Here is a 15,465-nt window from a genome sequence, read left to right on the forward strand (position 1 = left end):
GGGGTGAGAGAAGAGATACCGCTGCCATTACACCGTTTTCTTTCATTACTCGTGGTTAAATACGTCATTCCAATAGCCATCTCCAAAGGGGATGGAGAGGCTGTACCGAGCACGGCTCACGATGTTCTCAAACCCTGGCAGCAAGGAGAGCCAGCAGAAAAGAAACCAAGGCGAGACGTCTTGCAGAAATATCCGTTGGGATAATAAAATGGGAGTCCTGAAGGAGAAACCCAAGTGGACAACAGCGGACACCGGTCTTCAGACGGCCCCGTAGTCTGGGGAGCTTGACCAGAGTCCCAGGACTCTGCGGTGACGGATGAGGGACATGCGTGGTACCCGAGCCCTGTCCTTGGTGTTTTCCTTGAATACCCACTTGTGGGGCTCATGGCATTTCCAGGGAGATGCTACCACCTCCATTTTGTGCCCCACGGCTGGCAGCGAACGCTCCTGCCGCCGATACCTCCCTTCCCATTAATGCTCGTTAGGTGGAGAAAGGAAATTAAATAACCCCAGGTCTGGATATCCTACGGCTGCCACCGGGACCTGGGTACCGAACCGGGTGCCCGCACACAGCAGTCGGAAAATAGGGTGCTGCCTCCAAGGGTGCCGCGGGGAGGGGAGCCCGGCACGAATCCAAAGCCCGGGGTGCCGGGGCCAGCGCAGATGGAGAGACCTAGATCCGGCCACACCGTGGATCAAAATCCCGAAGAACCCAAAAGCTCGGGAGCTGCCGGAGCGCCCTTTGCGTGCCCCGCAAGCACGAGCCGTACCCGCTCATTAGGAAAGGGCAACGGATGAATTAGCGGGGGGAAAAGCGACCGGGGAGCGGCAGAAAATATCTGATATTTTTAACAAAAAGCCAAGAAGCCTCATTGCTCTCAGAGGGGTCTGCACCCCCCCTCCTCTGGCAATACACCAAGACATCCCAAAATCTGCAGCGAGAGATTCCTGTGAACACGGGGAAGGGGAAATACATCCACCCTTGGTCCGGCGTGGCGTAGGGGCCATGCGCAAGCCGGCTGCTTTTTGGGCGTAAATATCATTGTTTCTGTACAACGGGTGTTTGCTCCTGCCCTGTCTCCAGCAGGATGAGTCAAAGCTGGTAAAAACCAGGTAGCGAAAGACCTTTTGCTGGTCGGCACGGCTGTCTCTCTAGGAAAGGAGAAAATGCAGCGGTGAGTTTCTGGAGCAGTGGGAGTTAAAATGTTTTCCTCATCTGTCAGCACCACCCAGTCTCCTGGGAAGTTCAGGCAGAAAAAGAAAGGGAAAAAAAAAAAAAGAAAAAGAAAAAAAGGAAAAAAAAAAGAAAAAAAAAGAAAAAAAGAAAAAAAGAAGAAAAAAAGAAGAAAAAAAGAAAAAAGAAAAAAGAAAAAAGAAAAAAAGAAAAAAAAAAAAAAAAAAGGCCTGACAACAGCAAATTAAAAGGGCAGCCCTCCTTTTCTCCCGTTGCTTTAAAACACGACGAGCTCACACAGCATCCGGCTTTCGGGGCGAAGCGACGCGGTGTTGTTCCCCTGCAAAAGAGAGGCTGGAGGGGCCGGCGCGGCGGGGACGTGGCCGCGGGGGTCCCCTTTGGCCAAGGCCCCTCGGCGCAACGTATCGGGCCAGCATCGCTCGTCGGCTGCCTCCGTCCGCGCTTAAATCAAGCCCAACGATGACAGGTGCAATTTTACGTCGCCGCTTGGCTTTTGTCGCCGTCGTAAACGGTCCAGCTGGCAGCAGGCTGGCGGTGGTTCGCAGCGAGAGATGAGCTGAGGCTAATAAAAGGAGGAGGGAGGTGGGTTTGGGGTTGGTTTTTTTTTTTATTTCGTGCTGTGCCTGAAATCCATCCCTGCGTGGCTCAGACCGAAAGGGAGAAGCCGAAGCCCGGCAGGGGAAGGTGCTCCCCGCTCGGTCTGAAGGTGTTTGACCTCCATCAGACGACGCCGAGGAGCTGGCGGCATCCCCCACGGCGGGGGCGGGAGAAGGGGGACGAAATAATCGGCCTAACGGGGGCTTTGCCCTTCATCCACCAAACCGAAGCGAGCGGGATGGAAAGCGGTCCCAGAGCTCGTCACCGGGAGGTGGCTTGTGCCACCCAACCCAAGCACGTAGCCAGGCGTAATGCAGAGGAATGAGCATCCTCAACGGCAACGTTTTGGGTAAATACTTCACCACCGAATCCAGAGGATAAATCCTGCCTGGGGCTGATGCTGTTTTAGCCTCTCCCGCTCCCCACCGCCTGATCTGCAGCCCCCAGGGTGACCTGACTCACCTTCTCGCTCATCACCCCAAGGTCTCGCTCATCACCCCAAGGTCTTGCTCATCGCCCCAAGGTCTCACCCATCACCCCAAAGTCTCGCTCATCACCCCAAAGTCTCACCCATCACCCCAAAGTCTCACCCATCACCCCAAGGTCTCACCCATCACCCCAAGGTCTCACCCGTCACCCCAAGGCGGAGGCAAGGGCCGGTGCCCGAGCTCCCCCACCCCCAAATTACCGTCGAGCCTTTCAAAGACATCAAATTAATTCTCATCGCGCCCGGCACGTCGCGGAGAACGACGGGGATCAGTCGAGAAGCGACCCCAAAAACCCACTTGTCCCACCAGCCTCGAGGAGGACACCTTCTCCCGGAGGAGAATCACCAGGGACGGGAACAGCAGAGTTTTAAGAGCAGATGACGAGGGCATCTGCGTTACGGGGGAGCTCGACTCCATGAGCCCCCCACAGCGGGGAGGGACCCGCACCACGGTTCAGGGATGAAAAAAAAAAATAAAAAGCAAATAAAATCGAAGGTAGCAGGAATCGCCCCGTTCACCCAAGCGATCGCACAGCTCCAAGGAAAGCCCCGGAGGAGGACGCGGTGTCTCGGCCGCCGCGGTAGAGCATCACCACGGCCGGCGTGTGGAAAGGAGGGAGAGATATACTATCCCTGGTGCTCGTGTTTCTCTTTCCCCACCCCCCCTTTTTTTGTGATAATAATCTTATTAAAAAAAAAAAGAAAATCTTCTGCACCTCCCCATGATGCTGCCGTATTTAAAGAAAAAAAAAAAAGAAAAAAAAAGTGACAATTAGTCATTTGAAGAGGCAACAAAGCAAGCCGGCGTCGGAGAGGCGCAATTTGAATTTCAATGTGCTGTGGGAGGGACGGGGAGCCCAGGCGCCGGAAGGAGAGCTGCCCATCTCCCCGCAAAACCCACGGCCACCCCTTCCCACCCCAGCTCTCTCCGCTCGGGGACCCAAACCCAGCTCACGGGCAAGCACCCTGCTCCATCTCCCCCAAAATTCACCCTGACTTGCTCCCCAGGCTCGGCTCCCAGCCGGGTTTTGGATCAGCTCCCCTGCAACGCTGCCTTGCTATTAGACGTCGCGTTGCAGAAGGGCTGGGGGGACCCCAAAATCTTACCCCAAGGTAGCTGGACCCCCAAAAAACTGGAGCCGGGGGTCCTGGGTCTGGTGTCCAGGGATGCGGGCTGGGGTGGGAAGGATGCAAGGCTCAGCCCGGGGCTCCCCTCCAATCCCTCCGGGGGGTTTTAAGGGCAAATTAAGTTGACGAGATTTAACATAAAAGCTGCGTCTCACGAAGGCGTCCACGGTCTCGCCCCGTTTCAGGCGTCCCCTGAGCCCTTGGCCCCGGTTTGCCAGGAGAAGCCCCCAAACATGACCCAAGGTCACCCTAAAGACTCAAGATGAAACCCATGAAAACAGAAGCCAAACAGAGCACAGCAAAATGAGCCCAAGGGGGTGTAAGGGGCTCGAAAGAGCCCCCCCTCAGCCAACACCCCCACCACGGGTAAGCCCCCAGACCCCATCTGCCCCACGCAGGAGGTTTGGGGGGGTCCCAGCTGCTGGCCCGTCCCTTACAGCACATTTCACGTTTCACCCGGGACACGGCTCTGAATTCAGAGGGGAAAACCGCCCGCCGGAGAGAATATAAACACAGCCCCGCAGCCCAACGAATGAACATCATCTTTATCAGCATCTGCCTTTTATTACAGGTTATAGGGATTTCTTTTTTTTTTTTTTTTCCTCCCCCCTTCATTGCTTTTCTCCTCCTTCTTCGATTCCTACGAACCGTGACATCTATGGGACCGGACGGGCAAGACGCCGTTGCCCAGCACCCCCCAGGGGACATACGAGGGCTGCCTATATGAGAATAAATACATCAGCCGCGCGCCCGTCCCGGCAGAGCCTCCCCGGCCCACCCCGACCCGCTGCCGAGACCCCCGAGGCGCGACGCGACTGGGTTTGCAAGGAGGAAGCGACCTCAGGTTTAACTCCCGTCCCTCCTCGCAGAGTCAAAAATGGATTTTTTTTATTTTTTTTTTTTTTTCAAGTTATTCTTTTTCTTCCCGTCCTGTCGGTGAGGCTTTGCATGTAAAGAGCAGATTGCGGCTTTTAATTAAAAGCTCTAAGCCTTTTCCTGCTTCGAGTGGCACTAGGAGCAATCCCTAAACAACGTTCAGCGGAGAGGAAACAGCACTGACTGATGCTCTGCTTAAAAAAAAAAAAAAAATAAAATAAATTAAAAAATAAAATAGCACAAGCCACAGAACAGGGAGTTCTTCCAGCAATCTGTTTTCTGTACCCTGGAAAATAATAGCAACCCATATGGAAAGCCCACACAGCTATTTTCCAGGTGCTTTGTGCGGCGTGAAATCCACGGAACAAATTACCTGTGTAACGGCGGCGGGGGGGAGGATGCTGGGGCTGTGTTTATTCGCTGCATCCCCTTCCCTTCGGATGCAAACACACGGCCCGCTGCAGGATTTTCCCCTCTGTGGGAAATACCACCCCAAATATCAGCGACGCGGGGCATCGCCGGGGCAGAGCCGCGTTCCCAGCCCAGCTGGGAGCGGTCGGGGGAAACGAAAACGCCTGAGAAATATGTTCCAGGAGTAGCTGATCACGGGGCGGTGAAATTCCACGGTTTTTCTCCGTGTTGCTTATTCGAGGCATTTATGGAGGTTTACGGTTTATAAGTGACATATTCCTGTTCTTGGAGACGCCAGCAAGATTTCGGCTGGGCCATGAACAAAAGCCTGAAGCCACTTGCAGGCGCACGGGTTTCTTTTTCGCACCCGCGAAAGCCACCCCTCACCCCCGGCATCCCCCCACACAGACCCCCGAGGGGACGCCAGGCACGGGGCCGCACTCCCGCAGAGGATGCTCGTCTCAGTTGGACATTTCCCAAACGCCCCGGAAAGCCGTTTTCACTCGGAAAGCACCGAAAGACACGTGCTAATTCTGTCCTCCTCCCGCCTCGGCTCTCAAACCTGGCGGGTTTATTTTGTTTTATTCTTTTTCCTGGTCCAAAAAAAAAAAACCCATCAGCTGGGGTATGTGCTCAGGCTGCCTGAACCTCCCCTCCGAGCCGGTGCGGGTCCCGGCACCAGGTCACCACCAGCTTGCGGCACCAAACGACCCCTCCGTGCCCTAAAAATTCCCTTTGAGCCCCTAAACCTGCTCCGAAAGGTTTAATCTCTTCTCCCTCCTGCTTTTAACCCAGAACGAGTAGAGCCCCGTGGCCGGAGCCTCCAAGAGAGGCTGGTTTCACCTCCTGGATGTCACCCGAGGATGGCGAGGACAGAGCCGGGCTCCCGGCATTCCCAAAATTTATTGGGGGTGCCGCTGCGGAGCCTGCTCAGGTGGGATGCGAGATGTTTAATCAAACTGGGAATTAAAGGCTTTTCAACCTGATGGGAAAGAAAACAAGCCTTGCTTTCCAGGGAGCCAGCATCTTCTCGGGTGAAGGTGGTTTGATTCTTCCCTCTCCTCGAAAGCAAAGACCAGGGCAAACGTAACGCACAGGCTCGAGCTCCCACTCCCCCTCCCCAAAACCCCACCGAGGCGTTTTTTCCCACCTCCCCACCCCTAAGCTTAGAGAGGCGTACGCAGGAACTGAAAATCCGATAAAAAAGCAAGACTCATCAGAGCCACGATCATCCCGCGCTGCCAAAACCATCGCGAGCTTTCCCGGCTGATAAATCCGAGCGGGATGGCGAGCGGGGGGGGGTCTGTCCACCTGGTCGAGCTCTTACAGCTATTTACCCAGCATCGCAGCCGGTTTAGATTAGGAGAGAGCAATTAGGAAGCTGGACCTTAAATTTTTTAATTGATGGGCTCTTTCCCTCCCTTCATGTCTGCTCCTACCTCGAAGGCATCGCCGGCTCTGCCTCTGATCCCATGTCCTCAAGCCCTGGCTTTTTTTATTTTAACCTCTCTGCCCTTTGATAATCCTCTCCTCGCCCCGTGCCGGCTCCCTTCTCACCCTCTGCTCCCTAAACCGCGGGCAGGGGCGTGGGGCAGGGGTTTCACCCCTCCCTCCCGGCCCCACGGGACGCCGCATCCCCCGCCGGGGCTGGAGGGGGGACGTGCCGCTCCAACATCTCCCTCGGGTCGTGGTTTTGGGGAGCCCTGTCTCGTTGCGAGGGCTACGGGGAATAAGCCAAGCCCCCCGAAAGCCGGCCAGCAAAGAGGAGTTCCTGCCTCAAAACGGAGGTGACGGTGGTACCCCCTTGTGGGGCTGACGGGGGGGGGGAGACCGTCCCCCAGGGGTGGGGGGGGCGTCCCCCAGGGGTCCACCCTGACCCTCCCAGCCCAGAGAGGGCGTCGCTTGGGCGGGGACCCCCACCCCACAGATCCAAATCTCGGGCTCCAGTCCCCACGCCCCAGCAAGGAGAGCCGCGCCCCGGGAGGACCGAGCAGCCTTGCAGCAGCCGCGTTTTGGGGATGCTCAGCCCCAGCCCGCTCCCGGTGGGGGGTGTTAACAGCATCAAAGGGCTCTCCAAAGCCTTCAGACACACACACACACACCCCCCCCCCCGCGAGTGAGAAAAGCAGATGATGTGGTTAACCCACAGCTGGGGGGCTGGAGGGGAGAGCAGGGTGTCCCCGTGCGTCAGGGTTTGCCCCCCCCCCCCCATTGACAAGGGACCGGTGGTGGCACGCGGGAGGGGGGTCCCCTGCCAGGACGCACACGCTCCTGGGGTCCCTATAGCTCCCCTAAAAATACAGCTGCCCCCCAGCCCACCCCAGCTGCCGTAGCAGCAGCAGCAATTAGAAAACCCCAATTAGCAGGTTCGTTTTCGGGACGCTAAAGGCACCCACACGGGTGCGGTGGCAGCGGGACACGCCCGGGGCTGCAGCCAGAGAGGCAAAGCCGAGGGATGCTGGAGCCCCTTGAACGACCCAGGGACGGGACCAGAGGATGGAGAAGCACAAATAAGTCTTTTCCTCTACTAAAAGGGACTTTTTCTGGCCCTGGCGAAGGGAAAAATGCGTGACTGCTGGGTTTTTAAACACCAGCAAGAGCCTGTAATTTTTGTTTCCCAGCCCTGAATCGATGCGGCCGGTGAGAAAAGCTCAGGCGCATCATTTTGGGCACCTCCTGACACCCCTGGTTTCCTCCTTTGGAGCCATCCTGCTCTGAAAAAGCAGCACCCAGACCCATTTCCCCCCCGAGATACCAACCTCTCTTCCCCGTTTGACTCAAATCTGGCAGTGGAATAACCTGGTGGATGGGACAGACAGATGTATGCGGAGCACCCTCCTTCTTCCAGAACTCCCCCAAAAAAGCCACCAAGCAGCCCCTGCTCCCATCACCTCCCCCGGGAGGGACTAGCACGTATCTCCAGCGTTAATATTAATCACGTTTTTGGGTGCTGGTTGCCCAAAATCGCATGGTTTGCGCCTGGGGGGACCCACCAAGCCCTCGCCCCAGAGTGGACCCCAGGGAAGATGGTCATCTCCAAGGTGCCTGTCGCGCTCAGCACCGAATATACAGAATAAAACCAGCCCAGGGTGTGAAGAATTTAATAATACAAGCTGTTGTATGACAAAGCCCCGAGAGCAATATCCATGTTACAGTTCTTATTAAATCAGGGCAGCCTCCTGTGTTTCGTCCTGCCTGCAATTTAACCGGATCCTCATCTCTATCCGGGGGCTTTCGCGGAGAAAAAAACCACGGGCTAGATCTGAGTAACCATTAAAAGTGTCTGTCGAGCGACATTGCTCTTTCTAAATCAAAAGCTAAATATGAAATATATATTTTTTTTAATATTTTCTAGGGTTTTTTTCCAAGTGCTGGTGAAGACTCTTTTGCTGGGCATCCTCAGTGCTGGGACATCTCACATGGGGAAGGGACATTTTCACCGAGACGTTTCAATCCTCACCTGAGGGAATTTCTTTCCTTCCTTTATTTTTTTTTTTCCTAATGGCTTATTCTCTCTCCCTCCTCGTTGCTCAGCCGTCGCTCCCCAGTCCAGAACTCGTTGGCTTGACGAACGCCGCAGAGCTCCTTCCTCATCAAAAACTCGAGTTTTAAAGTTTAGTAACTAAGGGGAAAAAAAAAAAAAAAAAGAAAGGAAAAAAACCCCCAACTTCACTGATTTCCCCAACTTCGAAGAACTTGTATATTCTGTATTTTCTTCTTTTGAAGAGCACCGGCAGAGTTACGGCTTCTCCCGTCAACCTGGGAAGGGGTCGGCGCGCGGAGCCGCAGGGTGATGGGGGCAGCTCCGCAAGCCCCCGCGGGAAGGGGTTTAGTCCCGCGACCGAGCCCAGGGCCCGCAGGGCCAGCATCGGCGAGGGGCTGGGTGGGTTTAGATGTACCTACTTCACCTTTTCTCACGCCGAGGACGCTGCTCCGCGCGGAGGACGCCGCGGCAAGGTGCCGGTCCAGCGCTTCGCCTTCCCCGGGGAGGGGAAAAAAAAACCCCAAAAAACACTCAAAAATTCAGTATTTCATGCAAAATAGGAAAGGAAGGCTGGAAAGAAAGGAAGACGCAGGAGGACTGCAGGGGAATGGGAAATTTTCCTTCTGGATGACTGGGGATACCTTGCTCGCCAGGCCTGACGAAGGGGTGACGGCCACCGAGCGCTAAATGCCTTAGGTGGGGAACGAAAGCCAGGCTCACCCCGGCTTCAGAACCGAAGGATGAACATCATTTGCTCCGGCGCGTGAGCTGACGTGCTGAATTAGCAAAGCCGGGCTCAGGGGCAGGGACCGCGACTGGGGCTTGGTGCAGGAGCCGGCGACAACGCCGCGGCTATTTTTAAAAAAGGCTGAACTCGGCTCTTCCACGGGCAATTTTGCAGCGGGGAAATAACTCCTCGACCTCGCCGCCAAGTTTTTGACGGGGAATATCGATCGGCGATGCAACAGCCGAGTCGGAAACAGGGGCCGGTGGCTCCGCGCCAGGGAACGCTGCCGCAGGAGGCCACAAGTGAAATGAGTTGTGTCAGGTCAACGTAATTCCTGGCGCCGGCTCGCTGGTTTCGTTTCCCTTCGGGGGAGCAGAACCCCGGGGCTGGATCGCTGTTCCCCCCCCCCGCGGCCCCGGGAGCTCTCATAGCCCACCAAATTTAAAAAAATTAAAAAAAAAAAAAAGAAAAAAAAAAAGAAAATGTTTCCTGGTAGGTGAAAATGAGTTTATGATCTTGCTTCTGGGAGGTAGGAATCACCTTTTCCTGGTAATTATAAACAAAGAGCATCAGTTACTAAATGCCTGCAAGGTGGTTAATTAGCAGAGAAGTGAGAGTCTAGCAATTAAAAGGCGTTTTTTCCACGAGTGGGAGGTGGCAGAGGAGACGGAATGCTCCGCTCCGGCGCCCGCCGCTGTGCAGCGACACAAAGGTCCAGCCTCAGGGGCAGCCCTGCCTCCACACTCCCCCAAAAAACCAAAAAGCAGAGATATTGCACGATTCTGCATCGGAGAAACCATCTCCCACCTGGCCCTTCGGCCGCGGGGCTGCCCCGTGCCTCAGTTTCCCCAGCCACAGCCCTAAGCCGGGGGCACAGGGTGGTGCCGGTCCCAACCGAAGACCGTCTGCTTTTAGATATCCCCTTCCCCGAGCCCCTCCGGCCGGGCCAACCCCTCCACCGAGGCTCTTCCCTGGGGACACAGATGCCACATCCCCTCCTTTTTTTGTCCCCCGGCTCCGCCTCGGCGTTACGACAGCAGATGGATTTCGGCAGAGCCCCAGCCCTCCGCCCCGTCGGGGCCGTCTCTATTTAACGGGTTATTTCCTTCTCCTCCCTCTATTAACGGCTTTCCTTCTCTCAGCCTCTGCGAAGACGTCCAGCCCTTTCTTGACATCATTTTTTTTTTCGGCTCGGTGACAAATTGAGGAAAGAGGAGAAGAGCAACACCGACGATCTCCTCCGTTAACCGGCTTTTAATCCATTTAACGCGGGCGGCGCAGGGCTGGCGCGGAGCTGGATTAAGTCAAACGCCGGGCGGGAGTCGAAGTGCATTAAGACAAGTTGACAAGTTGTCTTTATCAGCCGACCTTGCAATTTAATAGGAAAAAAAAAATTAAACACACACATAGTCTCGAGGGCGATTGGGGGGAGCGCGACCTCCCCGCCAGCCTCCCCACCCTCGCTGGAGCAAAACCGAGGCCGTTTCCTACCGAGGGTCCCGCGGCACCCGTCCCGAGCCGGCGGACGCCGATCTCCGGCGACGCACCAGCACCCCGAAAAAGCGACCGCCCCATATCTCCGCATCCCCCCCTCCGTCAGCCTCCGGCCACGGCTCCGCCAAGGACTATCCTCAGCTATCAACCATCCCCACTGCCAAGGCTCTCCTCCTCCGGGCTTCCCAAGCACCGAGAAAGGCAGAGCGAGGAGAAAGGGAGGGATGGGAGAAAGGGCAGGCTACAGAGGAGAAAGCAGGCTCGTCCCGTGGGATAAAGCTGGGAATGACGCCGGCTCGCGTGGGAGATTCAGGAGGGTAACGTTTCTGCTCTCTCCCCCGAGAAACCCGCCCTTCGTGGTGGTTTGAAAGCATTAAAAAGGTGAATAAATCCAGGACACGCCAGAGGAAAAGGAAGGGTAAATCCTGTCCTCCCGAAATCCCCTTCCTTGAGCTTCATCCCATAGACGCCCCGGCAGACAAGCGATGTCCCCAAAGCCCCAGGGCAGAGCAAGGAATAAATCCCTTCCTCACGTGGTGGTTTTTTTTTTTTGGCTGGTCTTGACTTTTTTTGGTTACTTTTTCATAAATTCCATGTGAGTTTTAAGCTCAGGCTGCCGGGAGCGGCGGGTGGAGGCAGGAATTAGGGGGGAAGGCACCAAAGCAGCGCTCCCTCGGATAGCACTCCCCATCCCATCGTGATAATTTGAAGCAGATAAAATTTGACGCCCGGAGGCTGATGGCAACCCTCTAAATGAGATTTCCCCCTCCCTCCCTTCTTAAATATTCCACTTTAAGGAAACGAGCGTGCGTAATGAAGTCAAAGCAGCTCAGACAGCCCGTTGATGCTGGGACGTAGCTGCGGGATTTGCTCTCATGGGCAGCTCCAGGGCTGGGCAGCACAACAGCAGACTTGCGCGTCTCGGTTTTGGGTGATCACGGCTGCTCCGGGCCGCCCTTTTCCACCTGTGAAATGGGACCAGCATCAATTTTCCACCCTGTTAGGAGGGAAAAAAGATGGCTAGACTGCTGCTTCTGACGTGCTGCACGGCTGGGTGCCTCCTCATGCTGAAGGACGCTTACTCCCTGTACCATGCAAGCAGCGCTTTGAAGACCATCAACATGCAGCCAACACCGACCTCTGGACCAGCTTTTGGTTCTTTCCTCCCTCACTGAGCAGGTTTGCCCGTTCCCAAGAGCCCACTATGACCCAGTAAGGGTCTCACGTTGGTCCCCAGTATCTGCAGAGCAACTCGATTGCTGGCAGCAAACAGGCCATTCCTTCAACCCCGGCAACCCTGGCCGAGATTCAGGATGGGTTTCCTCTTGCTTGGACCTTGCAAGAGCGTAGCATGGTGTTCTGCACCGACCTACCTCAGCAGAGCTTGAAAAAAAGCCTCCTAGGTGCTCCTACGGCTTGTGGTGGCTCTGCTGCAGATGGTGGATGGTTGGACGGAGCTTGAAGAGCAGGCGTTGAACACGCAGCATGGTGGGATGTGGAGGTCCATCCAAATCAGCCCTCCGGTCCCGACGCTTTTCAGTTGGGCTCTGCGCATGGAAGGAGAGAAGGTACCCGTGAAGGTCTACGTCTACCTCTACGTGGAGCAGGTAACAGCAGGAATAGTTAATTCAGGGAACAAACCAAAAACTTGGGGGGGAATATTTGGGTTGATCTGAAACAGAAACTTTTGCAGAAAGCTTCCACAAAATCAGAGAGAGAGGAAAAAGAAAACAGGCTGAGGACCAGAGATATTTTCTTCTTCTCAGCATGATACGTGTTTCATTGCCTCAACATGGCACATGCTATTTCATGGGCTTGTGTCCTCTCTTTAGATCCATTTATAAATTATGAAAAAGAGGAAGAAGTCAAACCGGTTGTTCTGCGCATCCTTTGTGCCAGGACGGCCGAAGCAAAACGTTTCGTTAAAAAGAAAACAGAAAGGCAAGACGGAAGATCTCAGAAGCTCTTCCTTCACTTCCCCCGAAGGCGAAGGTTGACCCAACGCTCCCCACACCCCTGAAACACCAACGCCCACATATTGTACTCACGGCAAAAAGCTGCATGGATGGCCACGGCCGGGGTTTTTTGAGCATCTGTCCCCAGGATGGGACCTGGCTGGCGGGACCACTGTGAAGATGGACACCCAAGCAGCTCCCAGATCCCACTCCTTGGTCCATACGGTCCCTCTAAATGGTGTCACCTCCATCCAGGCTCAGGTTTGCAGGGTCCTCGCAGTCAACAACGTCGAGGCCCTCTTGAAAAGGGACCCAGGACATCAAAACTGCTTGGTTTTGGGGTAAGGGTGGAGGAAGTCTCCTACCCTGAAACGGGGCACAGCTCCTCCACGCATTGGTCCTGGTAGCTGGGAGGGACTTTGTTCCTCCTGGGGACACCATCTGCATCTTGCCGTCTCCCATGTTTATCGGGGAGTTTACTCTGGGAAATCTAATCATCATTTTGGAGTTAATCCCTCTAACAAACTCTTGCAAATCCCTTCATCCAGAAGTTTATTAATATTAGCTCCTCTCAAGCAGAAGTGAATTAAGCGCCTTTACCTCCCGTTTGGTTTTTTGTTCCTCTTCTCCTCGCTGCCGTTAGCAGGAGCAATTCAATTAAGGAACAAATGACTTCCCAATAAAAAAAACCTTCCTCACCGCCTCCCTCCTCCTTTCACTCAAGGACTAATGATGTTTAATTGGGGAAATGGGGTCGGCTGGTGGTCCTGGTGGGGGCGAGGAGAAGCTCCAGTGGGTTCTGGGCATGGGGCAGAGGAGCTCAGCTCATCCCAGGGAAGGGGGATGCTTGGCTGGGGACCCCCAGAACCCCAAGATTTGCTGGGGGAAGGTCTCCCAGCCCTGAAGTAGCTGCCTCAGTGCCTGGCTGATGCCATCCTGCTTGGTTCATGGAGAGGAGAACCCTTGAAGGCGGCAGCAAAGATGGCAAGCAATCCTCTCCAGCTGCCCAGCCTCTTGCTGGTGCCCAAAAAAGCCCCCCAGATCTCTTCCATCTTGATGCAAAACCACATGAACCTCAGCGGCTGCTGCTGCAGGTCCACCGGGACACGGGTCTGAACCTGGCACCAGCTGAGCTGGCTGCGGTGGAGGTCTCAGGACCCACATCCAGCGCCACGCAACTAGGGGAAGGGGACAAAGACAGCAGCAAGGCTCGAAAACAGGAAAACAAGCACGCAGAAGTGCAACCCCCCCCAAGAGAGCTCTAAGGGGTCCCCCCACGGGGTCAAAGCCCCTCTCCACGGGGTCAAGGCTTGCCTCTGCTGACTCCGGCTCTGAGCGGCGTGCCGCCGCAGGCACGGTCCCCGCCGAACGGCACTGGAAGAGGAGGCTCAGCCCACCCGGGGAGCGGTGCCGCCCGTCAGCTCGGCTCCATCGCAAAGGCCGCGGCACTTCTCGGCTGTCAGACGGGATTTGCTCAGCGCTGCGCGCTCCCTCCTCCATCGCCTGCGGTGACAGAGCAGCTCTTCTCCTAAACCTGGCATTAGCCCGGGAAAGGAGGTTGCATCTCTCCGCCCAGTCCAGGCTCCCTCCATGCTTTTGGCTGGCACCCATCTGCATGGGTGACAGGAGAACGTGACGGACCAGCGATGCTTAACCACGAGCTGAGGTACCTCCTGCAAGGAGAAGACACATGTGAGCAGGGCCAGGGAGCAGATCCAGGACACACAAAAACACATCAGCCTGGGAGAGCCGGTTTAGGGGGACACATTAGGTACCAGCTTCCCTGATAGATGCCCATCGTCTCCTCAGACCTCCTGCTGAAGTTGGGGGGCAGCCAGACCCCATAACCTCCTCCCTTTGGGGTGCCTCTCTGAGCGGCGTCCCCCCGCGCCCATCGCCAGCCTCGCTGGTGGCCACGTTTCAGTGACAGGAGAAGCGACACAGGAATCCCTTCGGGAAGAAACGTGCTACTGCAATGTCAGTGGCCGTTATCGTTAACGGGAGAGACGGGTTTGTCGGGCAGAGGACAGTTCAGATCAGGAGATGCCTGTGGGTGTGTGACAAGGGCGTTTCAACCCAAGCAGAGCTCTGACCCCGGAGCTAGCAGCCCTTCACCCTTCCCGGGTGGACTTTGGGCTGGCAGAGGGACAGAGATCGTATTAACGGTGAGGAAAGGGCTGCGTGATGCTCCGGCAAAGGTCATGCTATCCAGACTGACCTAGCTTTAGGCGGGAGGGAAGTCGGAGCCGCACGGCTCCACCCCCCCTTGAGTCTATCGTGTTGACCAGGGACCTCCCCCAGAGCTGCTGGTAAGCCTGCAAGACAGAGCTGCTTCTAAAAGAAGATTTCCATGAAATGGAAGTGAAAAAGGTGTCATTTCTCCTCTCTGCTTCTTCTGATCACCCAGGAGACACAAGCACACTGGTCACATCACCACCAGGACCCTCACCTGGGTCTCCTCCAGAGCCACGTTCCTTCCAGACTGTTAAGCTTGGACCCTGGAGTTAACCACACACAGAGGGGTCCCATCTTCATCCCATCAGGGTGGTCACGTCCAGTCTGTGCTCCCGGTGAGTCAGGTCTCACTTGAGCATGGTCAAGGTGATGGAGCAGCAAGTGGGCTTGTCCAGGCACATCTGCACCGGGGTCATCACCTGAAGAGCAGCAAAAGCTCAAGACTAACGTCAACAAGCATCCGATGGCACCCTTGCGGGGGGACAGGACAGGGATTATCCTCCCCTCCTGAGGCTGAAGGCAGTAAAAAAAAGCTCCTGGGATGAAGCTCTCTGCATCAACGTTGTCTTCTCCCACGCAAGGGGAAGACCGCGGGCCGCTCCGCGGGGCATGTAATACAGCTAACGGCCCCTCTTTGCCCCTCCCTGGGCTTCGCTGAAGGGATGCTAATTAAGAGGAATGAACTTAATTTACAAGAGCAGAGGGAACAGCCTCTACCTGCTCCTCTTCGCGCCCGTGAGCTGCTTTGCAGGGGATTATTTGGCCACCAGACCAAGTTGAGGACCGTAAAAGCTGGACACAAGAATGTCCTACCTGGGATGAGGAAGCTCCTCTGGGACACACAGGCGCTGGTAGACCCGGATCACAGGAGTTTCA

This window comes from Phaethon aethereus (assembly GCF_964289735.1).
Source record: "Phaethon aethereus genome assembly, chromosome: 12".
Taxonomy (NCBI): Eukaryota; Metazoa; Chordata; class Aves; order Phaethontiformes; family Phaethontidae; genus Phaethon; species Phaethon aethereus.